Genomic DNA, 27203 nt, shown 5'->3' on the forward strand with positions numbered 1-27203 from the left:
AGGGGGCTGCATGCTAAAAAAAAATCCACATGACTACGGGTTCATCTAGCTGAGTGGCATGTCTAATATATATCCCGTATGAATCCAAAGAAGTTATATAGGTTCCGTTACCAAATCTGAAGATAACTAGTACCATTTTTTAAAATAAAAAAAAGTATGAATAAGAATTTAACATTTATTTTGTGCTATTATCTTACTATCATTCAAAATGCACATGCACATCATTCGCAGTACAGTTAAGGCAACACATGAAAAAAATATGGTAATGAGGTCATAATGAGGTCTGACGTCATGACAGTTGCTCCGTCCTGATTAATCCTCATAAGGAAATAGAGCTCAAAATAACTATTTACTGATATTTGCAAGAATTTGTAGCAAACGTCAATATTTTCATGTTTAATTAAATAACTATTAGTGATTTTCTCTGACATAGAATAGCATATCTATAAAATAATTCACTTTTTATGTGCCGCTTGGCTGCATTCGGCTTCAGCAAAACGCTTGCACTCGATGACACGGAGTGTTGTTTACATCTACAAACGTGGCGACATCAGCTGAGATATGCAGTGGATTTTAATGCAATAATCGGTGAATCTTAAAAGAAAATAGGGATAAGATAAGAAACAAGGCATTGTTTAACCCTATTACGAGAATATGAGGACATTATTTCGGAAGATAATGGAAGACTGAGACGATCATCATCAGCTCCCTAGATTCATCTCTGCAGTACATTTAGCCCAGGTATATAATTTATGCACATGTATGTATAATATCTAGATATTCTTGTGTTAACAGCATATAAAAAACCGATAGCGAGTGTGTACATGATCATTTACATGTATTATCACAGTCAGTGAAAACCTAATGCAGTGTTTTGCGATTGTGTGTATATTATGCCCCCCCCCCCCCCCTCAACAGTCCCAACATACACATACAAAGTTGCACACTTTTTATATGGAATTTTACTGTAATGTAATTGTACCATAAATATATGGAACAGAGTTCTTGTCAATTCGCTTATATTCTTTGAGACATTATGTGTAGTAATGGGGATCAACTGTGACAACAGTAATACAGATTTACTGTACACTAAATTAAATCTGAAATTTCATTGTTTCAGTAAATGAGTTGACAATGATTTACTAATCATGTTATGTTGTTTTCTTTACGACAGTATACAAACATGCTACATAATATATTTATAAAATATTGTTTGTATCATTATGTTGAAAAAAAAAAACTACAGTTTAAATCTATGTTTGTAAATTTATAGAATTTCTAAATTAGGACCTAATGGGGGAATAAAATATTTGTTTAGTTTGATTGCATGTCAAGTCAATGAAATTCTGTAAATTATACATTACTTTTGTTTTAATTATATGATATATAAAGCTTCTACTATTGTAGCTAGCTTTCAAGAGTTCCAGGCTTGAGGATGAATAAATAAAAATCCCTTCCATTTCTACACAGGGTATGTATACTTCTAAAGCATTTCACATTTTTTAAGTATGCAGGTATGATTATATTTATTTTTCATTTTGGTAAAGAAGAAAGAATGTTTTTTTTCATATACTAATTACTTTGTCTAGTAAATTTCAGAGGTTTTAATTTCCCAGAAAAGTTTTGCAACACAACTTTGTTTCTATTTAATATCTTGTATATCATGATTTGTTTTGTGTGTGTAATGACATTTTATTCTACAATGTATTTCATTTAGTAATCTCATAGCATTATAATGTGTTGCAGCTATTCACAAAGAATTGGATCTATGGATTCATTCAGGCAGCAAGTTAATCCATCATTTAAGGAAAATGGTATGCTCCATGTTAGCTATTATAAACCAAGCAATATTCCTGGCAAAATCATAAAATATAACAGTAGAATTGCATTTAATTCATTTTTCAATTAATTATGCATTCAATGCTCCATGTTTCAGTACATTGTTTTGAATTTAATTTAATTTTAAACACCAATTTACTCTCAATAATGGTATGTATGTACATGTACATCCTGATTTTCTCATACTTGTATTTTCAGAATTGATTTCATCCACAAGAACATGAAGTGCTGAAAATAATTTGCACCTGCTCAGTATTCCTTACATGTATAAAGTCTACCTATGAATTTCAAAAGCTGTTTATGAAATAAATTTTCTTGATCAATAAATTATGCTTTGTCTTTTTCATATACATTTACTTACACTGTATAGGTATTGGAAAGGCTATTAAGATTTGGAAATCTCAACTTGCATATGTTTTGTGTGGTGGGTGTCAATCTCCATCAAGATATTATTTCCAGCATGTACATAGTGTTAATTTGTTTTTCAATAAAAGGAACTAAAAAGGAGATTATTGATTCAAAACAGGTACATGTAAGGGGACCACCATTTTCTTCTGAAGGAGAGGGGTGGTTGGCATGTTTTCCCAAGTCTTTTTTTTTAAATAATTATTTCCAATAAGATGAAGGACAGATTATTTATTTTCCTCTTCACTGAAAAAATGTCTGGCAAGCAAAAAAAAAAAAACCCTGTAATTTACAGTGGTGAGCGCTGGTCTGGGGCAGATTATTTATTTCTTATCCAGTCCGGGACATTTTCAACATTTTCGAGAATTCCCCCCCCAATCCTCTTTCGGAATGAAATGGTAGTCTTCTTACCAAATACAGGAATATTAATGCTATCCACTTAGTTCTTAAAACTTACAACTTAAATTCATTAGGAGTTGAAGATTTAAATGAAAGCCATGATAGAATCTCGTATGCGAAAATAAAACGAAACAAACAAAAACCTTTTCTTATGTGTACACAAGTGTATGTTCAGTAGTGACAGAGTTGTATAGTTATCGAATTAATTATTGCATTGATGGAGCCTATCAATCGACTATTTAAAATTATAATTGAATAATTCCATTTTTATTAACAATCGGCGTTTTAGATTACATGCTGCAGCAAAATTTACACGTACGTGTAGCTGCATGATATTGTGTGTTGACACATATTTGAGGAAATGCGGAAGGTCTGAAAGATGTCTTTTAGCATACATCATTCATATATTTTATAGAGAACGAAGTCACAAAATAAAAGGAACAAATGTTCAGGATGTTTTATGCATACCGTTTGATTTAGTACAAAATCCCAGGGCAGTCCGCAAGTATATTTATTTAAAATCTACGAGGTAAACAAACTATATCAAGAACTAAAGAGTTATCTCCCATGCTGGGTCGGCGATGCGTTTGAAAACTTTATTTAAATTGACTGTACCAAGATGTCAATTTTTAATCTAAAAGTTCAAGGGCAAGGCGACAATCTAAACAGTAGCTTTATATTTTAAATTATTCGTTTTACTGTATAGTTTTCAAAAAGTGATGCTCATTTCTTTGTAATCCTTTAGGTAATTTATAATTATCTATGAAATTAGGAAAATACCCTATTTTTCATATGCTACTGTCTGTTTTAGCTGAATAACTTAAATATATCGGAAAACTAACTGAATGAGCATTGTTTTTGCAAAAGTATAGATACATAGGGACAATTTAAAACACTGTGCAGTTATTTTTTTGTTTGCCTTGCCCTTGAACTTTTTGGTTAAATTTGACATTTCATTTGTTGACCTAAAATCGGAGCCCACGTGACTTAAGAGGGTCACATGATGACAAAAAATACCGATGTGAATAGCGATGGACATACTCTTCGAGATAACATAAAGCTATTTTAACTAGAATGTCTTGCCGAAAAATAAAACAATTAAACATTAAGTGTATCATTTTCGGTGACTTTTTACAGAAAATGTTGCCTTAACTGTACTGCGTTTTCAGATTCGTGAAAAGCAATATCAGCATGGGGGGTGCAACCATACATTTTCTGGCCATGCAAAGTAGACTTTGTTAACGATGGGGTAACCTGCGTCACCTTTCAGAATTAACAGTGGAATCGTCCGATGATGCTTTGTCGGCGACTGTAAAAGTTACCTGAGATTCCTACGCAAAGAAAAACGCGAAATCTCTGTATAGAAACTGTTGCGGCTGCGGAGCTTCACTCATTGTTCATTCGCCATAGAATAGAATCCGACATTTAACGCTTAATATCTTTGAAAATACAGACTTTTTCAAGATAAGCTTCATTTTTGTTTCTAGAAATATTTTATTCTACAAAAATAATATCTTTTTGTGTGTTTAAACTGAGTAAATCGATGACCTTGCATCGTTTTAAATAACTCAAGCCCCTCTAGGGCTTGAGTAAAAATAGAAATTTCTGTGAAATTCTTTCAAAATGCTACTCCTCCTACAGTTTTAGTCTGATTTCAATATAACTTGGCACACAAGTAGACTATACTAAGATACACAATTCTGTGTATCAGTGAACGGTGTTGCCGTGGTTACTAAAAATAGAAATTTCTGTGAAATTCTTTCAAAATGCTACTCCTTCTACAGTTTTAGTCTCATTTCAATGTAACTTGGCACACAAGTAGACTACAATAAGATACATAATTCTGTATATCGGTTTTTGATTTCGATGAACGGTGTTGCCGTGGTTACTAAAAATAGAAATTTGTGTGAAATTCTTTCAAAATGCTACTCCTTCTACAGTTTTAGTCTGATTTCAATATAACTTGGCACACAAGTAGACTACAATAAGATACATAATTCTGTATATCGGTTTTTGATTTCGATGAACGGTGTTGCCGTGGTTACTAAAAATAGAAATTTCTGTGAAATTCTTTCAGAATGCTACTCCTCCTACAGTTTTAGTCTGATTTCAATATAACTTGGCACACAAGTAGACTATACTAAGATACACAATTCTGTGTATCAGTTTTTGATTTCGATGAACTGTGTTGCCGTGGTGACTAAAAATAGAAATTTCTGTGAAATTCTTTCAAAATGCTACTCCTTCTACAGTTTTAGTCTGATTTCAATATAACTTGGCACACAAGTAGACTACAATAAGATACATAATTCTGTGTATCAGTTTTTGATTTCGATGAACGGTGTTCCGTGGTTACTAAAAATAGAAATTTGTGTGAAATTCTTTCAAAATGCTACTCCTTCTACAGTTTTAGTCTGATTTCAATATAACGTGGCACACAAGTAGACTACAATAAGATACATAATTCTGTGTATCGGTTTTTGATTTCGATGAACGGTGTTGCCGTGGTTACTAAAAATAGAAATTTCTGTGAAATTCTTTCAAAATGCTACTCCAAATACAATTTCAGTCTGATTATAATATAAATGTGGCATGCAAGTACACTGCACTAAGAACATAAAGAGACTTAATCAAGGATCATTATTCTATTTATTGCTGTTGAAAAGTTTCAATTTCCAACTGCTTAAGTACTTTTCTCTTCCTTTGCTATAAGTACAAACCAGTAGAGCTTCAGTCTCGACAGAGACTTCTGGTTTGTATATATGCTCCTAATCGCAATTAAATCGGGGGCAACTTTAATTGCTCTCTCTTTTATTTAGATTTTTCCGCTCAACCAACACCTTTAAGGTATTTTGCTGAGTGTTGGAGTCGTCAACCAGGTAAACAAGGAAGAATCCTGTTTAACCCAAGCGAGAGTATTCAAACTCCCATTCCAACAAATATTTAAAGTTATAGACGACTACTGCCATCCGGGCTTTTTTTTCCAGAGGTCTTCTGTGGACTGCGGGTCCTGGGGAAACACATAGACTTCAATTCTTGTCGAAGTCCTTCCATAGCCAGGAATGTTATGAGGCACTGCACCATCGTTGAGTCTGCTGCTAGCTTCCGCACACGGTTTATGTATTTTTCCACTGTTTCCTCTGGGAACTGCTGTATTTGAAGTACTTCCCTTTTGACCGGGGCTCTGGGTTTAAATCTTTTGTAGATTGCTTCTTCTACTGTTTTTAAGAATGTTTTGCATGCTGATGACAGATGCATAAACCACTGGTGCCCTACAGATGTCAAATAAAAGGGAAGCATTTGGATTGCAGTTCCCTCGGAAAGGCCATGTAACGAAACAAATATTAGAAATGTTGTCCACTATTTTGTGATGGATCCAGTTCCATCAAACTTCTCCAGAGGTAGAACTGGAATTCTCGGCTGCCTGCTGTGGGTCGGCTGGGTGGTGGAAGGAGGAGGTGTTCGGGATTACTCTGGACAGCACTTAGGAGCGACTCTTGCAGTGTTCGGTTTTGTTGTTCTAGTTGTTTAACCCTCTTTCTCATTATCTGGATTTCTACCTCGTCGTCATTTTGTTTTTGTTGAAGGCGGGCGCAGGTCTCCTTCAGTTCTTGGTTTGTGAGAGGTGGCATTTTCGTTCTCTTCTCCACCAGTATTCGCCTATAATTTTATGTATTTGTGGAATGGGAATTTGAATACTGTCGTCTTTTTCTCTCTTGTTCAGGAGTTAATTCTTCATTATCTCTATCTTGATGTGTAAAAGACATCTCTTCAGTTGTTACTTCTTCATCACTTTCTGTTTTACTGAATATGTTAGAAGAATGTTTTCTGTACAAGTGTTGAGAGAAATTTCTAATGTTGTTAAATGAGGAACCGCATCCTGGTTTACAAAAGTGAACTTTAAATGTTGGTTTATTCTGATGACGTCGGACTAGGTGTTGCAGAATGTCCTCTTTTGTTTTCTATAATATGGAAACATGCTGCAGTTGTACATGTATGTTGCACTTATTTCTCCTGCTATGTGTATCCAGTCTGCATGCATATGCAAATTGCTAACCTGCAAGGATTTTTGTAAGTTTGTTAGATTAGAACCATTTCTCACTAATTGTCAGGTAATTATATATACTAACAAAATAAAATTTCATGCAATTAAAAAAAAGTTTGTTGACATACCTTATAATATCTGACTTGTTTCTCCGCTTACACCTACTTGAATTAGTCATTGATAAACTTCATCAATTGAGGATTTGTCTGTCAAAGCCACTAAAAAAGACAGCGTCTTAATGGAAAATATTCATTGATATTACATGCATACAAACTTAGTGATAAAGTCAATAAAGTAAAACACAAAAAAATGACTCAAAGATGAGATTAATTATTGACTTAATGAATTATAAATTAAAAATACAGAATTTTAAAAATGTGATAGAATACCTTACTGAAATTAATAAATCAAACAGACAGCCAGTTTAAGTTGCTCTTAGAATAATTAAACTGAGAATTCATTATTATAATAAACATGAATGGAAAAATACTTGTACAAGTATCTTTTTCTTTTAATGAGGTCACAAAATTTACTGTGTCATGAAGCAAAGAAGACACATCCTCTTGATCCAAATTTCTGAGCTCTGCACTAAATTCACTGCAAGATTATATCTCTCTTCATCTGAATAGTCAACTGTTTATATTTTCTTGATCTAATTGTGGAATTATGATATTTCTCTGTGTGCTCCGAAGCGGTTTAGTAACTTTGTGATTTTTAATATACTCAGGATTTTAAAAAAATAATCTTAAGTAGAAATAGTTTGCTGCATTTAAACCTTTTCAGCAATTTGAAAATAAGTATTTCTACTACTGCTTGAGGCATGGATAAGTATGATTAATTTAACACTGTGCTGATCAACTGACAATCAATTATATTATTGATAGCCAGAACAAATCTTCTCAGTTCTGTGTTATTTCATTCAAGAAATGACTGTTTAGTTACAAATTAACTGTTGTATTTAGCCACCCCCACCCACAAAAAATTAAGACCATATGTAATTTTCTGTACATCCTACAAAAAATTTCAACTCAACAAATAACTTTGAATTAGTAGCTAAATGAAGCTACCTCTTTAGGTAGGTAAACATAGCTGTATAGGTAATTCAAGACATGCATGTACCAAAATCAGTAAACGTGGTAAATGAAGTGTTTGCACCAGACCTGTTTATGTATGTTTGTAAACAACATACAAGCAATGAAATTGCCAATAGATGTCTCATTTGAACGAACAACCCTCTATATAGTAATCAATATTATATAATTCCATCATTAACAAAGAGATAAGGATAAAATCCTTGCCAAAATTCCAGTTTGCGAAGAAAAAGTGGAACACATGATGTTGACATAATTTAAATTATAAGAAAACCGAAACCGACTGACATGAGAACTCGAGCTTGATGACAACTAAAATACCAAATAAATTAAAACATGAAATATCCCACAAATAATACGGTTTAGGTTTATAATTAAGCGATTTAAATGCATTCAACAAAAAAAAACCTTGACATAACTACTTATTTAGGGACTCGAACGCACTTAAGAAACGGTGGGCGTCGGAGGCATATTGAAAGGGGGCTAATTGAAAGTTGGGGATAGGAGGTTAAACCAACAAAAAGGTAAACCCCAATTTTCAATGCATAGAAATAGTCTATATTTGCAAAAAAGTGGTGGGCTACGCCCCCCCCCCCCCACCTTCCGGTTCAGACGCCTATGGAAACAGAGATACATAATTCGAAAACATGCAATATAAATACCAAACAAATCTGCCTTTAGATCCAAATTTAAACATTTCTTGAGTTCTAATAGGCAGTAAATCAACAACATAAACGATAGAAAAATATCTGTGATAGACATGAATTAGATTTCGTTTACCTCCATTCAGCACAGTCCTGTATAACCACTGGCTGTTTTGGTTCTTTGTGTTCATCTGGCGGGAATGAAAGAGCACGGAAAAACACCATATCGGAAGGGACAATTATCTAAACGTGTTTATACAGTAATGCTAAAGGTTATTAATGCTTAAGGTTGATAAAGGTTACCTTAAAAGGGGAAAGGCAAAAATCTTAACGTGTTTAATGTTTAAAAATGTTTTTAGAATGGTGTTTATGGTTTCAACGCCTAACTAAACACGTTAAGCCTGCAACATGTTTACCAAACGTTTAAACTCTAAGCGCATTTTTCACAGTGTACGTCTTTTATTTTGCTCATATGCTTTGTTTTTTTCAATCTAATTAAAATTAGATCTTCCATCCGCTCCCCGATTTTTTTTATATGTCGCAAGGAAGATCTAACAACATCCCATAAAGGGTCGCGTCAGAGTGACCTTTGCATAAGCCAATCAAATTGCGACTTACGCGGATCTGTAACTGATGATGTAATGTTACCGGAACAGATGTGGCATTGAAAATGCCCGAGAGGTATCAAATGTTTAATAAAGAAAATGGCGGCGCCCATGACACCCCGGAGGGTGTACTTGCAAAGGAATATTTGCGTTATTTGTGGGTTTTGCTTTGAAACGAGAGAGACAGACTCGTTAGGAAATGTTGAGATTAAAACACGTTTTAATCTGAAATTAAAATTAACAAACGATAGACTTCAAAACATTACAAAAGTCTTAGGGTCTCTGGAGAACTTCGACGTTGGACAAAAAGGTATATGTATAAAGTGTAACAGATCTGTCGAAAGGATTTTACGACTTGGAGCGGAAGTTCGAGAATTAACAGAACAGATACAAAACCACTTTAGCAGAACCCAGGAAAGACTTACAGTGGCGTTACGATCACTGGGTTTAGTTACGAAACGTTTGGCAAGTAGTCCAGCATTAGTCCAGCCAAAGAAAATGACTAAGTTTCCAAGTGTTCAAGTTGTTGTTCCCGTTGAAATCAGGCCTTTCAGGGATATAACTTCAACATTTACAGCACGAAGTTCACAAAGACCAGAAACAGAGCAACAACCAAATCTTGCAAAACCAGTAAGAAGAAGTTTATCCAAGGACTTAAACGTCTCGGCACAAATTGATTCAACCGAAATATATGATGGAAAAGTAGAGGTAAGTAACAACATTATTAATTAATCACTGTTAATAGCATAGTGAAGTTACAGTTGATTTTTTGTTTATTCAAACCAGTTTTGTTTTAATTTTACAAAAGTCTCCTCAACTTGTTTATAGGTCAAAACAACTTTGGAAAATAGAAAATACAGTGAAACATTCCTATAGCAAACACACTTGTAACAAATTGAAGCTTACAGTGAAGTGATTTTCATTCCCCATGATTTTATAAGAAATTGTAAACGTACTGGATATAACGAATAACACTTTTAACCAAACACAATTGTCTGTTCCTGGAAATTCGTTATAAGCATGTTTTACTGTAGTACATTCCTAGAGGAGACTATTGTAAAATATTTTTTTCTTATTTATACACAATTTGCAGTCCTCGCCTGACTCTGCTATGCTCCATACAAACATTGGATGTGATTGGTGGAGGAATATGCAAATTTATCAAAACATTCCTGTGCCAGAACTGCTTTTTAGACGGTGGCTATTTATAGCCACAGGCTATTGATGCTGGTCTGTGTAAACACACGGGGACCCTAGCGGCGATTTTTGCAGAGTCAAAATAATGAAAGTAGACTTATTTCGATGTTTGAAAATAAAATGTACTCAGTTAACAAATACTTTCAAGTTATTTCAAACACATTTCGTTGATGGATACAAAGCCTAATTCCTGATATTTGCCGTTATCAATATTTCTCGCCTCATGAATATTCATTGAGTTACGCCGAACTAAACTAACTCGTACACCAACCGACTCGTATATTCGTATGCAAACTACAGATGTCAATACGTACATTTTTTTTTCGTTTTTTCTCACATGTTCGAAAAAATCCGTTTCGTACGCACATTGTGTTTCTTTAAAATTACCAATTAGTTGTTGAAAAATATTTGAAAATTTCATTGTATGATTGTTTCACTATCTAACTCCGAAATCAATTACTAGTTATTGCTAAACAACACACGGCTGTTTCTTGAATACTGTTTTGTGAATTTTTTTAACAATAAAACTTAAAAATAGTTTATTGAAATTTAACAAACTTTGTCTTTTTGTTTGAATTTCTTATATCTGTTTACAATGCTGTATTAGTAAAACGAATATATGTATTTTAGGAAAGAAGAAAAAAGATCGCTACATCTTAATCAGTTAATAAAATGGTTGTTGGAGGTATATGATGCCATAAAATTTGCTAAGTTTATTACCATTCTAGTTTTTAAAATTAAGACTTTGTCTGATTATCTCGGACACAAAAACGACTCAGCGGATAAAAATTTGTTAAAGCTATAATTACAAAGACTATAACAGACAATTTACCCATATATTTCATTCCTATTTAGAAACTCCAAGTTACGTGCCTCTAGTAAATTTACCCTTTAAAGGGTGTACAAAAAAGGTACTCAAATACATGTGCATGAAATAATACTATTATTAGGGTTTTATGCGATTTTAGTGGGCTAAATTTAGGTCAATCTTCTGGTGTGTTCACAAAGCAGTAAATATGTATTGCGCAATGATTTGCAGGGTTATTGCATGATTATTAGAATATTACGTAATATGAGAAATACCATCATCACAAACCATAGCCTTCGAACAAGATGGCGGAAATGGCAGGAGGCTAGTTTTGACCAAGGAGAGTATAAGGGGTAGTATTGCATTTCTGAGTGTTGATAAATAGGCTAGTGTGCATTCTAACTTAAGTAAGATGTAACTCTAATTGAAAACAAACTTTGAAGCAGAATATCTATCTATTTTCTGTGTTTTTGTGGTGTGAACTGTAACGCACTTGTCGCATGTATAAACATTTGTGAGTTCTACTCATGTCGTCAAAGTCCAAATCGGTGGGTACAAAACGAAAACACAATAGTCCCTCTGAAAGTTTAACTAAAACCTCACGTAGAAGATTTAGATCTTCATCGTTGCCAGATTTAAACGAACTTTGTGATCAATCAGTAGAAACTGGACTTGAAAAAATGAACGGGAAAGATACAATCACCTCCGTCCCAGCCTCAAGTGATTTTTTCTCAATGTAATCAAAGTTCACCTGTGAATGCTAATTCTTCTGCAACTGAAAACATTGGGGAGCCAGGTACTGATAAGCAACCCCCCTTTATCCAAACTCAGGGTAAAACTTTCAGTCTTCCAGAGTTAATATTCAACTCCATGAACAGCCAAACTTTTATGGCCCAGTTAATACCAGTGCTTGCAGAAGCTATCAAACCCTCCATCGAGCTAGCAGTCCAGTCTGTTTTCAGCTCATTAAATAAAACAATTCAGAACCAAGCTGAAACAATTTCAAAACAAAATAAACAAATTGTTGATCTCACAGGGCGTTTTAAAAATTATGAAGACCAAAACAATGATCTACAAAATCAAATCTGGAATCTTGAGGATACAGTAGATGACCTAGAGCAGTACGGAAGGAGAAATTCCTTAAGATTTCACAATTGCCCGGTTCCCGACCAAGGCACAGACACGGATGCTAGAATAATTTCTATATGCAATCAGCACTTATCCGTAGAGCTCAAAGAGGATGACATTTTTAGGTCACATCCCATTGGTAAACCCAACAAAGACGGCAATATTCAAACTATATGTCGCTTTAAAAATTGGAAAGTAAAAAATAAAATCTACACAGCGAAACGAAAGCTAAAAGGCTCTACGATATTTATAACCGAAGACCTTACTAAATACAGACAATCAAAGAACTGGCAAGTGCGAAACGTGCTGAAAAAGTACATTCCTTTTGGACAAGCGATGGACGGATATTTACCCAGTTGTGCGAAAAGGGTCGCAAATACATGATCCAGTCTATTAGAGATTTGTATGTACTGGCCCCACCACAGTCCTATCCACCAGAGGATGTTATTTCTGAGGACATGTAAGTCCGGTACCCATTAACTATTAAGTGGTGTTTCAATTCATCAATAAACTTGAAATCAAAAGTGTTTAAAGCAGTCTTAAATTTAGACTTTTCAAATTAGTAATAACTATTAATTCATATCAGTATGGACTATTTAAGATATTTCCTGTTTACCTCTAAACTCTCCCATTACAATTACAGTATGACTACTGTTACTTGGAAAATCTTGTACATAGTACATTTACTTTTATTGTCATTCAACAATGCATCTGTCACTACGCGCCATGTTTTGACTAGTGACACAGAGGTGCCATTTTCCTCATGCTTGTTCACAATTTTTATTTTGTTTCCTTCATTATTGTTCTGTTCTTTTTTGTTTTTTGATTTCTTTCTACGCAAACATTTTTTCAACGTTTTTTCGTTTTTATTTTTAACCAAAGGTCATACAAACAAATTTGCATGTTTACTTATTATATGTCTCCTTGTGGCTGGTTCAAATATTGCTTTATACGTCTCTCTATGTCTTGAAAATGGCTAATACAATAGAACAATATCGGGCCGCAATCGGACTTTTCTATTGTAAGTGTAGATGTACATCAAAATCACTGCTATTTTATGTACTAAGACTTAATGATTTTGTTTATTTTTTTATTGAGTGTCTTACTTATATTTGGAATAATACCAAATGCTTACTGTCAAAAGGGGCACAAGAAACTATTTTTTTAAATTATGTGTTACAAATTATGTACTTCATTATATTGTTGTCAGGCGACATAGAGAAAAATCCGGGGCCATCTCAAAGTATACAATCCACACTAGACATTTTTCATTTAAATGTAAGAAGTATTAGAAACAAGTTTGATAAGTTTACAAGTATTGTGTCAGATTTCGATATTTTATGTTTCACAGAAACCCATCTTGATGCTAACATTTTAAACGAAGACATTCCTATTGACGGATATAATTCAATTTTTCGTAAAGATAGAAACTCACATGGGGGCGGTGTAATTATATATGCATCTGACTCGTTGCGCACTAATAGACGCCTTGATCTTGAACCGGTGAACCTTGAATGTGTATGGGTAGAAATAAGCGATCCTACCTGCAACATCTTGCTCTGTTGTGTGTATCGTCCTCCTAACTCCGATAATTCTTTTTGGAAAAAGTTCGAATGGTCTCTTGAAAAAGCTGTTGATATATCCGATAGAATTTTAGTCATAGGTGACCTAAATGTAAACTTTCTAAATCTTCAAATCACACATGTAATCAATGAAATTCTTTTAAAATACTCCTTTCAAAACACAGTATACGACGCTACTAGAGTCACGAAAAACACGAAATCTCTCATAGACCCAGTTCTTGTCAGCGAAAATTTACATGCCGATGTACTGGACTCTGGGACAATAGATGTAGAACAATCTCTTAGCGATCACAAAGGCACATATATATATCTTAAATCACATACAGTACAAACACAATCATATGAAAGGAAAATATGGCTATATAAAAATGCAGATTTTGAGACACTAAACACACTCATACGCAATACAGATTGGAATACACTTATTAATGACGCTAAAGATATAGATCAGGCGGAGAGTAATTTCTCAACAAGTTTTTTAAACCATGTCAAAAATTGTATTCCCGAAAAAACAGTAACTATTAGGCCTAAAGATAAACCTTGGTTCGATTCCGCATTGCGAAAAACGGTTCGACAGAGAAATCGTGCAAGAGATAAAGCCCACAAAACAAAAAAAGAATCAGATAAGGATAAGTTTAAAAAACTACGTAACAAAGTAAATAACATGAAAAAAGTAGCAATGGCAAACTATTACAACAATATTGAGACCAATCTTATCGAAGCAAGTATCAAAAGTTCTAAAATTTATTGGAAATTATTAAAAGATGTTTTTAAAACCAAGGTTAGGTCCGATATTCCACCGCTGCAGGACACTACAGAAAATGGAAATATACATATTACTTACAGCGATATTGACAAGGTTGAAGCGTTAAACAGCTATTTTGCTTCGATTTCGTCTTCGCATGATGTCGAACCTGAATTACCTGCCTTTTCTTTATTGTGTAATAGTGTTCTTAATAGCATTGAATTAGTTGAGCAGGACATTATTGATATAATTTCTATTCTCCCTGTGAACGAGGCCATAGGACCTGACAATATCAGTCATAAAATGTTGAAAGCTACCATTTTTAGCGTCTCTTTTCCTTTGTGTATTTTGTTTAACAGATCTTTAAGGGAATGTGTATTTCCTAAACAGTGGAAGGTAGCTAATGTACTTCCTTTATTTAAAAAAGGTGACCCATCATTATTATCAAATTATAGACCTGTGTCATTATTAAGCTGCGTAGGCAAAATTATGGAGCGAGTTATTTTCAAATATGTTTATAATTATTTTCATTCTAACAATCTTTTTTTATAAATATCAGGCTGGCTTTTTACCAGGCCATTCAACGATTTATCAACTTATTGAGACATACGATTACATAGCTAAAGCCATTGATGAAGGAAAACACTGTTGTATGGTTTTTTGTGATTTGTCTAAGGCATTTGATCGGGTGTGGCATAAAGGTCTTCTCTTTAAGCTACAAACATACGGTGTTAGTGATAAGTTATTACTATGGTTTCAAAGTTATTTAGATTTAAGGACACAAAGAGTATTGCATAGGAATACTATGTCTAGTTTTAAATCTTTACATGCTGGAGTCCCCCAGGGGTCTGTATTGGGACCACTTTTATTCTTGATATATGTCAATGATGTTGCTGAAAATTTGTCGACCTTAAGCAGATTATATGCTGATGATAATTCTTTACAGAAATGTTCAGAAAATATACATGATATTCAATTAGGATTAAATAATGATTTAAATCAACTTGAGCGGTGGTCTAAACAGTGGCTATTGAAATTTAATCCTACGAAAACCAAAGCTGTATTTTTTAGTACCAAGAAAAATGTAGATTTACCATTGCTCAAATTTCAAGATTGTGACTTAGATTTTGTATCATTACATAATCACTTAGGTATTCTCTTTTCAAACGACCTCACTTGGTCAGCGTACATTGATTCTATCGTGACCAATGCATATAAAAAATTAGGTCTACTTAAAAAACTGCAATTCAGGGTCAGTGCTAAAACTTTATCTCTTTTATATACTTCTTTTATAAGACCTCAGTTAGAATACGCAACTGAAGTTTGGTGTGGGTGTTCTAGTCAAGATTCCGAAAAATTAGAAAAATTACAACTTGCAGCGGCAAGAATAGTCACTGGTTTAACTTCATTAGCATCGCGAGATTCTCTCTATTTTTAAACTGGTTGGGAACCACTTGCTGTAAGACGAATGTCCAAAGTTAGAACAACTATGTATAAAATATATTATAACATGGTACCCGAGTATCTGAGAGAAATATTTCCAAATATTCGATCACAAGAATCAAATTACGTAACAAGACAGTCACAAAATTATTGCATCCCGAAGTGTAGATTAAATATATATAAATCATCATTTGTTCCAATGGCAATAAGGGAGTGGAACTCTTTGTCTCTTGAAACAAGACAATCTACTACTATAGGTTCCTTCAAAAACTGTGTAAACTCTCATAGAACACCTACCCCGTCCTTTTTTACTTTTGGTGATCGTTACTGAAGTGTAATTCATACTAGATTAAGACACAATTGTGTTCTAAATAAAGACTTATTTAGGTGTAATATTATTGACAGTCCATTATGTACTTGTGGAAAAATAGAAGACGCATATCATTTCTTTTTCTCTTGTGCGAAATACAATACTCCAAGGAACGACCTGTTTAATGCTATTTTTAGAATGATTAACTTAAGTATTGTAGACACTCATGTTCTGTTATGGGGAGATAATACGATCAGTATTTCTGAAAATGAAAGCTTATTTTTGAATGTGCAATTGTTTATCAAGAGATCTGGTCGTTTTTGAAGTATTTTGATTCGTTTGTACATACTACATAAATTTAAATTCTGTACATGCATTACCTGTGTTAAATAATCTTAATGACCTTTGGTTCCAGTGTAAATTAATTTTTGAACAATACTTTGTGTAATTAATTGTTATTAAGGAGAGGAGGTTCTAAGTATTAAGTACTTGTGTCCAATCCTTTTGTTATAACATCTTAACAATAAAATATGTTCAAACCAAACCATAGCCAAAATGTACGATCCCTTCCCATTCTGGAGAAAGCTCCATGCGCATATATACAGACTCCGATCGTGACTTGAGACGAGGGAAAATAGAGACAGAAAAATATTTTGTTATTCTTTTTTTTTCTATCTTTTTTTTTTCGAGCAGTATACGAGGGTTGTCGTGTACAAAGCGTTTTTCTCGAAAAATAGTAGGCGCTGCAAGATGAAATTTTTTGCAAGTATTTATTTATTATATTTTAGTGTATCTGAATTCTTTTGTTAAAATATAGACAAAAAATTAATACTTTATTAACATGCTACAATGTACTTACGCACGAAAAAAAAACAGTTTTAAAAATAATACATTAGTATTGTTTCGAAATAAAATTATTAAATAGTAATTTGGAAAACATTATCCTATTTTTTATTCACTACCTATTGTGTCGTCTTCTGGAAAATTTAAGGACATTTGCTTGATTATTTTATCAATTTATCAAACATCCGAAATGGGAAAGTGGTAAGTCCAACACACGAAAAACGGCGGCGTTCGATGACGATACTACACACTGGAAAGCAGTTCAGTTTTTTTCCTCTTTAGCGTATTAGAGAAATGGGAGTTTTCTAAGCGAAATCGATTTAATCAAATCGAAGGGTAGAACAAACAGCTACAGGAATAGCGGAAGGCGCTGTCAATGTTGACAGCCAATTATATAAGATTCTTTAGTTGAATGATAGTAAAAATGTGGTCCATAACTTTAGTACTAATAATTCTTCACAAGGTCTTATTTCTGCGCGAGATTGGTTTCTGGCTGTTATTTGAAGAATTAAGGGAAACTCAACTATGTGCATCAATAAAATTCCTTAATTTAAATTGGAATTATCCAACTTGTTTTTAGCCAAGAGGAAACTTGACGCTGTTTTAGACATTTTGACATCATTATCATCCGTGTGTCGTAAGGCGAAAAAACACATTAAATGAAATCTGATAATTTGCAATTGTTTATTTATGCATATACCTATTTGAAGTTTGCTATGTTTTTTTTAATGAAAATTGTAATAGGATAGTAACAATTTTAGAAAACAGTGACAATTCATAACACTTTATACTTTTAAGTACAAAAAATATAAATTCATATATTAAAGTACAGGTAGATATATTGTGAAACGTTGAAATAAACTTTTAAAATTTCCATATCATTTTACAAAATCTTAAAACATTTTTTCTTATATACTGCCAGTCGCCATTGGCGTAGCGGGTTTGCTTTGGACTCACGGACCTGAAGAAGTCCATCCGTACCGGCGTCGCGGATTCGACTCCCACTGCGTGACATGGATATCGGCCCTTAATTCAGATTGCGATCCCGTGTCGCAGTAATTGCTAGCCAGAAAAATATCCTTCGCTGCTAAAAATTTTATTCTCGAAAGGAGTGTAAAACAAACAGAATCATTCATGCCACCGTCTTTCAGTACTCACAGTACTTTGATTAATTCATTTTATATTTGGCACTGCGTTAAGTTCACCAGAAGACATTTACTGGGTATATATTGTCATAATTCTTCCTAGTATAGGTTTTGATTACAACATTCTTAAATTGCATGGTCTTTGAAAGCAGAAATATATTGTTTGGACTACCACAGCCATGAAAAAGTAACTCTGATTTCAAAGAAATAATATTTGGAGGAATTTTGGATAAGATCACATGATAATAGCAGCAAAATGTTAGAACACGTTCACATCCAAGGTTAATGTGTCACTGTAGGAAAGCGGCTGACCGTGATATATATTACGGTCATCAAAACATGTCGGCCGAGCCGATCGATTCAAATTTTTCGACGGCGATTACAAACATTATCCAATAAAAATGAGTAATTTAAGATATTGATGAAGCGAACATCGATGTTATCTCCACGCCAGTATAGTTGTTGTTAACCCAAACAAGCGAAAATGAAAGAAAAACGCCTTTGAAATTTTGCAGTATGATGACCGTAACAAACACATTCCAGTGAAAAGATGATGATCGTAATATAATTATACAGATGACCGTAATATACTATTTTTAAAAAGAAGGATATGGAGATAACGAATAGTATTCAATATCCAAGTCCATAAAACAATACAAAATAGGAGCAGACTCATATTAGATGTATTAATTTTTAAAAGTTTGTAATAACCGCGCGATCAGCAACATGGGGAACCCCTCCCTACTTTTTTCAAAACATAACCTTTTCTTTTTGAAAATCATGATTGATTGATTAATGTTTTACAAAAGTGACCCCTCCTCCATAGATTTTTAGTTGCAATGTATGATATATTATAACATACTAATGAAGCAGTCATTAGAAAATAGAAATTAAAATGAACTACTAGTATATTACCGGTGTTGTAGAGTAGGATTTCCCCCATAGCCTGTTTTCCTCCCGGAAATCGTGCTCTAAAGTTTTTTTTGAGGGGAAATATCACACCAGAACCAAATTTCCCCCTCTTTCTTTCTCATAATAAGACCTCCTCCCTCGTTATAAAGTCAATACAAACCACAGCCGCAATATTTTTGTGAAAAAAAAGATAAACGACAAAATGATTTTTAAAAGGTAAATGAGTGGTTGTTTTTACTTATGTTGTAAGGCAAATCATGGAATCACAACCAAAATATCTAGCTTTTAAATGAAATGTAAATATTCTAAAAATATGATGAAAAAACAAAAATGGATATCTAGATTGGTACAAAACTGTATATATTTTTGGACCTATTTTGGTTGTAAATGATTTCAATAATAAACTTTCTAAAATATTAAAAAAATGTTAACTTACGATGATGTTCAAATTTCCACCTTTCTATAACCATATTTATTAATCTATACAATTTTTCTTGTCATATTAAATCTCCTTAAATCCTTTCTTGTGAAACTTTTAATGAAAAATTTCACTTTCATTTTACTTATTGAAATAGGAATTGAATTGTCATTTTCAAGGTTTATTTGTATCATCTGTCCTTAAATTATATTACATTGGAGGGGGGGGGGGGGGTCGCACTCTATAACGACTAAACAGAGTAGAACCCCACCCCCCCCCCGGAAAATTGCTTCTAGTGTGGGATTTCCGTAGGGGAAATCCTGCTCTAGAGCCAGTTTTCCTGGGGGGGATTTCCTACTCTAGAGCCAGTTTTCGGGGGGGGGGGGGGGTCTACTTTAGAGCCACTTTCCGGGGAAAAGATTTTAGGGGGGAAATCCTACTCTACAAGACCGGTAATCAAGTTGATACTTTGGAAAACGAACTAAATGGCTCGCCAAAATCTTTTTTGAAAGGAGGGGGGGGTGTTAAAGACAAATTGGCTTTTAAAGTTTGACAAGCAAAAAAGAAAAAAAATTGTCCAAACTCTAAATTCCTGTATCGTGAATGTGGACTTGTGGGTGTGTATGTGAGGGTGTGAGGGAGGGTGTGTGTGTGTGTGTGTGTGTGTGTGTGTGTGTGTGTGTGTGTGTATTTGGGAGGGAAGGGTGAGTTAAGTTTTAAATTCTTTCACAATCAAAAGATGTTTGTACATAATACTGTGTTTGAGTTTTTTTGGTCGCTACTGTTCTTTTACATCTTAGCCTCTTTTCACTTTTATACATTAACTATAGCGGTCTGTCGATTAGACACCCAATTTAAATGTTAAAAATGATTTAAGCTGTTACCTCCATGTTTTTTGTCCTTACGGTTTTTCAAATACAGGTAATTTACAGTTATCTGCCCTTGATTGAATATTATTTATGCACGAGAGGTGGAGCTAATATCGTAAGAATGGATGTAAAATTAAACTGGATGAATAACAGGTATTGACAAGAGGCCCAGGGGCCACATCGCTCACCTGAGCAATTGGCTAGGAAAAAGCACATATCAGATCTTCACAAATTTACCACTGGAACTTGGGGTATAGAACCCCCTTTCCAATTTTTTAAATCTGGGATCAGTTCACCTTTTACTTACTTTCGTATTGTAATATGCACTATATGTTTTCGATATAATGTAACCCTTTCATCTTTATAAACCGTTTTTAAATAAATCGTTTTCGACTGATGCATAAAAAGAGAACATCAGTCGAAAACGATATATTTTAAAACAGCTTATAGAAATCAAAGTTTCGATACTTACAACATTATCGATTACATATAGTGCATATAAGAAGACAAAAATAGAAAAACAAGACTTGATCCCAGATTTAAAAAGAAAAAAAAAGAAAGGGGGGTCCAAACCCCAATTAAAAGCCCGTAAAAATTACTAGTACCTGAGGAAATATATCACGTGGTGAATTATAATATTCAACGTGTCGAAGCCTTTGGTTTACAACAGAGAGAGCGAGTGTAAGAAGAAGCAGGTTTTTTCTCTTTTATTAAACCACGAGCGCATGATTTTCTATTAACACAACATTATATAAATTTTGCATGTAGTTGAAAATTTTCACCCCAAAAAAGTCATTGTCAACCGAGTCGCAGCCGAGGTTGACAACGGTTTTCGAGGGGTGAAAATGTTCAATGTTACACTCAACTACATACAGTATTTATTATCGGGCGCAGCAGCGGCCGATCTATTTGTGGTTGTGTTAGAAAGTGCACATGGGGAAATGAGATGTTATTATTTTATTAGATCAGTAAAATAATTCTCAAATAATAACATGTATAAAATCACGAGTAAAATATTTTAAAAACTTGCTTTAAATTAAGTTTTAATCGCTGTTATTTTGTTTCAATTTCATTATCATTTGGCATCAGATAATTGATAATTTATGGTTTAATAAAAAGAGTTTACAATAGGTACTCCCCATCCAGGGAGTGTATAAGATACGAAAGGAAATCGTTATGTTTTTCCGGATATTAATGACGTAAACGTGTTAAAAGTGCATGGTAAATAAAAAATTGGAAAGTGTCTCTACTAGTAAAAACTTGTTTGAAAATCCTACAGCTGCGAATGACACAAAGATTATTTTCATACATTTTGCACCGCACCATGCAGAATAGCCTACTCCGCAAAAACCATATAGGCATTATCACGTGACAAATAATCAGGGTATCAGCATCAGCACGTGGTATATCTTGAAAGGCATACATCTTCATTTTGATGACAATAATTTCTCATAAAGGCGTCGGAACCGGGGATGGGTGGGTTAGCTCCCCCCACTTTTTTGCAAATATATACCTTAAATATGGGCATTGAAAATGGGCTTTACCATTTTTTGTTGGTTTACCCCCTCCCCCTTTCGATTTGCTTCCGACACCCATGTATATTCATCATATACTTTTTTACAACGATAAATCCATTTGATGAGCAAATGCACTAAAATTTCTAGTTTAAAATATAGACAAACATGCGCTGACTGTGTATAAAGTCAGTAAAAAAGAACGTCCAGGCGCCCTCATTATCGCACGGAGATCGAAGAAATTGTGATGGTGCCTGCCTTAGAAAAGAGATATCTACATCGTAAATACATACTTTTATTAATTTTAACTAAGTAAAGTTGTAGACTAGATGATGATCCTGCCTGCAATTAAAAGAAAAATGCCTGTTTTGAAAGATTATTTTGACGTAAATTCGCATATCCTTAGGTGCAGTCATCCCTTATTCTCAAAGCACCATATTATTCCGATTTTGCTATGTTGCAACAAAAAAGGGGGAGTTGACAACCTTTCAATGAACATTTCAACAATTAAAAGATTTGTTTGAGAATTAAGGTTGGCAAATGGTAAGAAATATTTTGTTTGAAAATTATATTTATGTCTTTGCCCAAATAACTTCATACAGGTATATCTGTTTCTATAGCAGTAAAGAAAACAAATTAGATTCGGTATATTACGGTCATCCCAGTTCATTTTTAAAAAATATATCACGGTCATCTTGATATTTTGTTACGGTCATCATCCTCAAAAACTTTGAGGTCGTACTACAGCTTTATTTCCTAAAGTTAAAGGAAGTTTAAATGATCAATAGCAAGTTTTCATTAGCTTACATTCAATTTTCAGCGGAGTTTACACATATATGCTAACAGATGTTTTAAATCTTGAATGAAAATATTCAGTCGATCGTCTCAGCCGAAATGTTTTGATGACCGTAATATATACTACGGTCAGCCGCTTTCCTACAGTGATGTGTGAGGCACCAGCCACCCAAGAAGCTTCGTGTGATTTATACATGTTTCATTTCAACCATAGATGTACTTTACTACTTTTTTTTGGAGTTGTGTCTCACTGATACAAAGAATTTTTAAAAAGTTATCATGTTTATTGCCAACAATCAACAGATTGGTTATTCAAAAATTTTCAGTAGTCAGATGTAAATATGTATATATATCCATGTGTTCTTTGCAGATTTCTGTTGATGTTTGTTTAATTTAAATCATTTCTGTTTTTTTTTCTGATTTGTTGTACATCTTAAACAACAACTTATTGTCTATCATGGTTCCAACTAGTAACCTTGCCAATGGAAGTACTTGAATTATGTAAGTCTTATTTGTTTCTGAGAAAGTTTTTTTTTCATAAATATATCAAAAATAAGTGAATGATAGAAAAAATTAATTTTAAAAAATGAGATTTAGGGAAATGTTAAAATAAATTATTTTGTTCAACATGTTCAGTGAACTCTTACTTATACAAGCAAATAAAATAAATCTTTGATTTGAGCTACTTTGAGAATATTTAATGTTTATATTAACTTTCAGCTCAGCATTTACTATCCAAGTGGTAAAAAAAATAGGTTAATCGTTGATGAGAATGAGAAGAAGATCTGCAAGATCATTTTTAGAGGAAAAGAAGTAGATCGTGGACTAAAAGACTTCTTAAAGTCTACAAACCCCAACATATTAATTGAGGGTTCATTGGCAGTTTTAGGTAAGAAGTGGACATGTCTGTATTGCTCAGTTGGGAAATAGGATAATCAGAAAATATTAAATTTGATTTATCAGGGCTTTGAGAATATATCCATATAAATAAAGTTGAAATTCAGTATGTTTTGTTTTGATTTTGTCTGTCGATTAATACAGCTTATGTGTATAATGCATAACTACTTCCTGTCATGTGATAAGATCAAGATATGAGTTCTAATTAATGTATGAAATCATAATCAGATTATACTTGTTTACTATTTTAATTTGCATCTTTTGCAGGTGATGAATGCAAAAATCTTTGCAAGAGAAATTCCGGTAGTGTTCTTCAAGATAAATCGGGCAACAATGTTTTAGAATTTACATGGGACAGTATGTATTCTGAGCTGAAAATAAGAGCACCAAATGTCTTGAAGACAGTGTCAGCGATGGTATCTGATGTCCCATTGAGTCCCAGTGTGAAACCATTTCAGTATGTCATGTATACTGTGTCACAAATCCTGCATGGAAGATCCCAAGAAATGTCCTTAGTTCAGTACTTATCTGGATTGGTGTTAATGCATCGAGGATGCACTCTTAAGGTAATAATTTAAGTGAACTATTGAAAATGTTTCACTAGCAAAATAAATGCATTTTTATCATTTTGGAGCCGAATGACTTAATTATACAATGACACAAATGTATGTTTTATTATAATAACCCTTCTGTTCTACTATACATTATTAAACACTTCCATTATTTTTTACATCATTAAAATGAATTGATTTATAAGACTGTTATACCATATATCAGAGTACCATTCTTTTGAAATCTGATAAAAATGTGTATTTTGCTGTACAGTTTTGCTTTTATAAATTAAAAAAGGCACTTTATATTAGTTATTTTGGCATGTTATTGCATTGATTTGATATGAGATTTGCCAATTTTTCAGGACATTGAGAGAATTGCTAAATTTGGAGCAAGTGTCCATCCAGAAACGCTGAAAAGAAAGCTGAATTCTTGGGATGCAGTTTTAGATGAGGAACTTCTCAAGTACAAAGAAGAATGGAGTCGAGGAGGGCAAACAAAATACCAACTCAGAGGGGACAATTGGGACAGAAATATTATTCCTTCTTACAGAACGTCTCAAGACAAAACATTGTCTTTGCACTTGTTTCAGGTCATTGGTGTTCTTGATAGAGTGAATTGTGTTGCAGATACAGACTTGCAGCTTACTGACATTTCAGACCTGAATCCTGTGGATTTCATACCCTCAATTGAGGATCAGCATATTCTTTTGCATGAGCTGACTTTCCTTGTTGCAAGTTCAGTAATTGCTAATATTGACCAGATGAATGACAGTTTCGTATCAATTTACCCTAAGCACTTGGAACACAAATACAGCATTTTCTCAGGAATTAAAACAGAACAGGTAAAACTTTATGTATGATTTATATGTATTTTATGTTATATCATCTATAGAAAAGCATAACTAATACATGTACATGTACACTTTGCACAGTATTCTTTGGGACTATTTGATTCCAATGAAATGGTTACTCAGGATGTTATCAAACTACTAAAGGAGCTATCAAAGAAGTATGTACCCACAGATGATGCAGGAGAAATTGTGGAAGAAGTGTTCTTTGGAGGTAATTTAGAACATATTAAAAGCATAACTAATACATGTACATGTACACTTTGCACAGTATTCTTTGGGACTATTTGATTCCAATGAAATGGTTACTCAGGATGTTATCAGACTACTAAAGGAGCTATCAAAGAAGTATGTACCCACAGATAATGCAGGAGAAATTGTGGAAGAAGTGTTCTTTGGAGGTAATTTAGAACATATTAAAAAAGGAATGAAAACTACATGTACTTAAATGTCTTGCAACAAATCACCCACATTTATTGTATTTACATGTATGAGTAATTTAAACAAGCCTGATGTAAAGAAGCAGAAAAATTTATTTTAAGTTTTGTACAGGTTAAATGACATTCTGTCTGTCACGTTTGGTTTTGAATGTTTTAAAATCTACTTTTTACATCTTGGTGATTAATCCGACATAGAAAGTCAATTCAACACATCCTCCTCTGCTAAACTAAATCACAATGATACATTATTATAACAGTATTCTTAGGCGGAAATGCCTTTAAATATTAATTTAATGCTGATATTTAGTAATTTATCACCTATAGGTGACAGATTAACAGATGAGAGAATACAGAGTGCCCAAGAAGCCATGACAAATAATGAAACTGCCTTAGAAAAATTGGAAGGATTCATTTCTAAAATTGAGGATTTCCATCGGCTAATGAACTTTCTAGAGAATATTTCAGTATCATGTTTAAAGAAATACAAAACGTAAATGATTAGGATTTTTGATTGAAATTACCTCAGGTTAACATGTTAATAATATAAAAATGTAAATTAGATGCTATAAAAGAAACTGCAAAGTCAGTTATTTTAATTTTTATTTCTAAAACTTGCAGGCAATAGTGATGCAAACATATAGCACCCAATCGGCAAATGATCGTGGGACAATGTACTATTAAGAACATTTTAAATGCAAGCAATGTCAAAGGAAAAGTAAAAAATTCTTACAGGGGATGTAAAATGCTGTATCGCACTGTATTTGATGCTATGTGCTGTGTATTATTTTTGCAAGAGTTTGGGATTCTGACACAACTTAGAAGAGAGTGTATCATTACCTGGTGAATTTTGTAAGTGGAATAAAGACCAAAAAATCCAGTGGCTAAATAACATTTGTGAACGAATTCTAAAGAAATGGTTTTTTGGAGATGGTGATTTGTTTGAAGACTTAAGACAAATATTAACTGATCCAGATCATGAAGAAAATTACTGGTTTGCAAATTTTCAAGATGGACGATTTTCCTGCCATTACTGTGGAAAAACTTACAGTCACCTTAGAAGTGCGGAATCACATGAAAAAGGAATTCATGGCCATTCCAAACCATCTGAAAGAAAGAGTACTGCTTCAAGCCTTAAGCAAGATGAACTGCATGATTATTTACTAGCACTTTACACAGCATTACACAGGAATCTCGATTCTGCAGTGGACATGGCAGATGGCAACCGATCTGTTCGCTCCGCTAAATATGAGACCCCATTGTACAATAAAGTGCACAAGACAAAATATCTCATTGGAAGCATCCATTTAACTTCTCTGGTTTCAGGAACCTTGCCTTCTCATCAAACAGAGAGACTAATAGCAAACAGATTCATAAATTTATCTGGTGGAAAAAACTCTAACATGGCTCTTGATGAGTATGTAGAACTAGTCAATAGAGACACAAAGAACACTTGTTCTGGATTTCAGTCGAAAGAAAGCATTATAGCTCATTCAAAACAGTTTCCACTTCTTATCAAAGCCGTAAAAAATCTGGACATGATCAGTGATATTCACAAACGGAAAGGCTTTCACAACATCCCATCTTACAAAACTGATGTTCAGAAGATCATTGTAGATCTCTTTGACATTGATGGATTTTCCTATCACGAAGGACGCAAGCTCAAGTGTCGCCAACTTGTTCAAAACAGCAACCCGTTTTCAGATTGTCACCAACAGTTAGTGAACAT

At 33.6% G+C, this 27203-nt stretch overlaps 1 long non-coding RNA gene across 1 annotated transcript; it reads left to right on the top strand.

The window, feature by feature from the left end:
• Positions 1-428: 428 nt before the first annotated feature.
• Positions 429-2166, top strand: LOC134275117 (uncharacterized). The gene is made up of 4 exons (XR_009993764.1): positions 429-741; positions 1408-1471; positions 1747-1814; positions 2038-2166. It is a non-coding gene; the product is annotated as an uncharacterized LOC134275117 (long non-coding RNA).
• The last annotated feature ends 25037 nt before the right edge of the window (positions 2167-27203 follow it).

This window comes from Saccostrea cucullata, unplaced genomic scaffold (genome assembly GCF_032062105.1).
Source record: "Saccostrea cucullata isolate Sc308-1 unplaced genomic scaffold, CSIRO_AGI_Scuc_v1 ctg1359, whole genome shotgun sequence".
Lineage (NCBI taxonomy): Eukaryota > Metazoa > Mollusca > Bivalvia > Ostreida > Ostreidae > Saccostrea > Saccostrea cuccullata.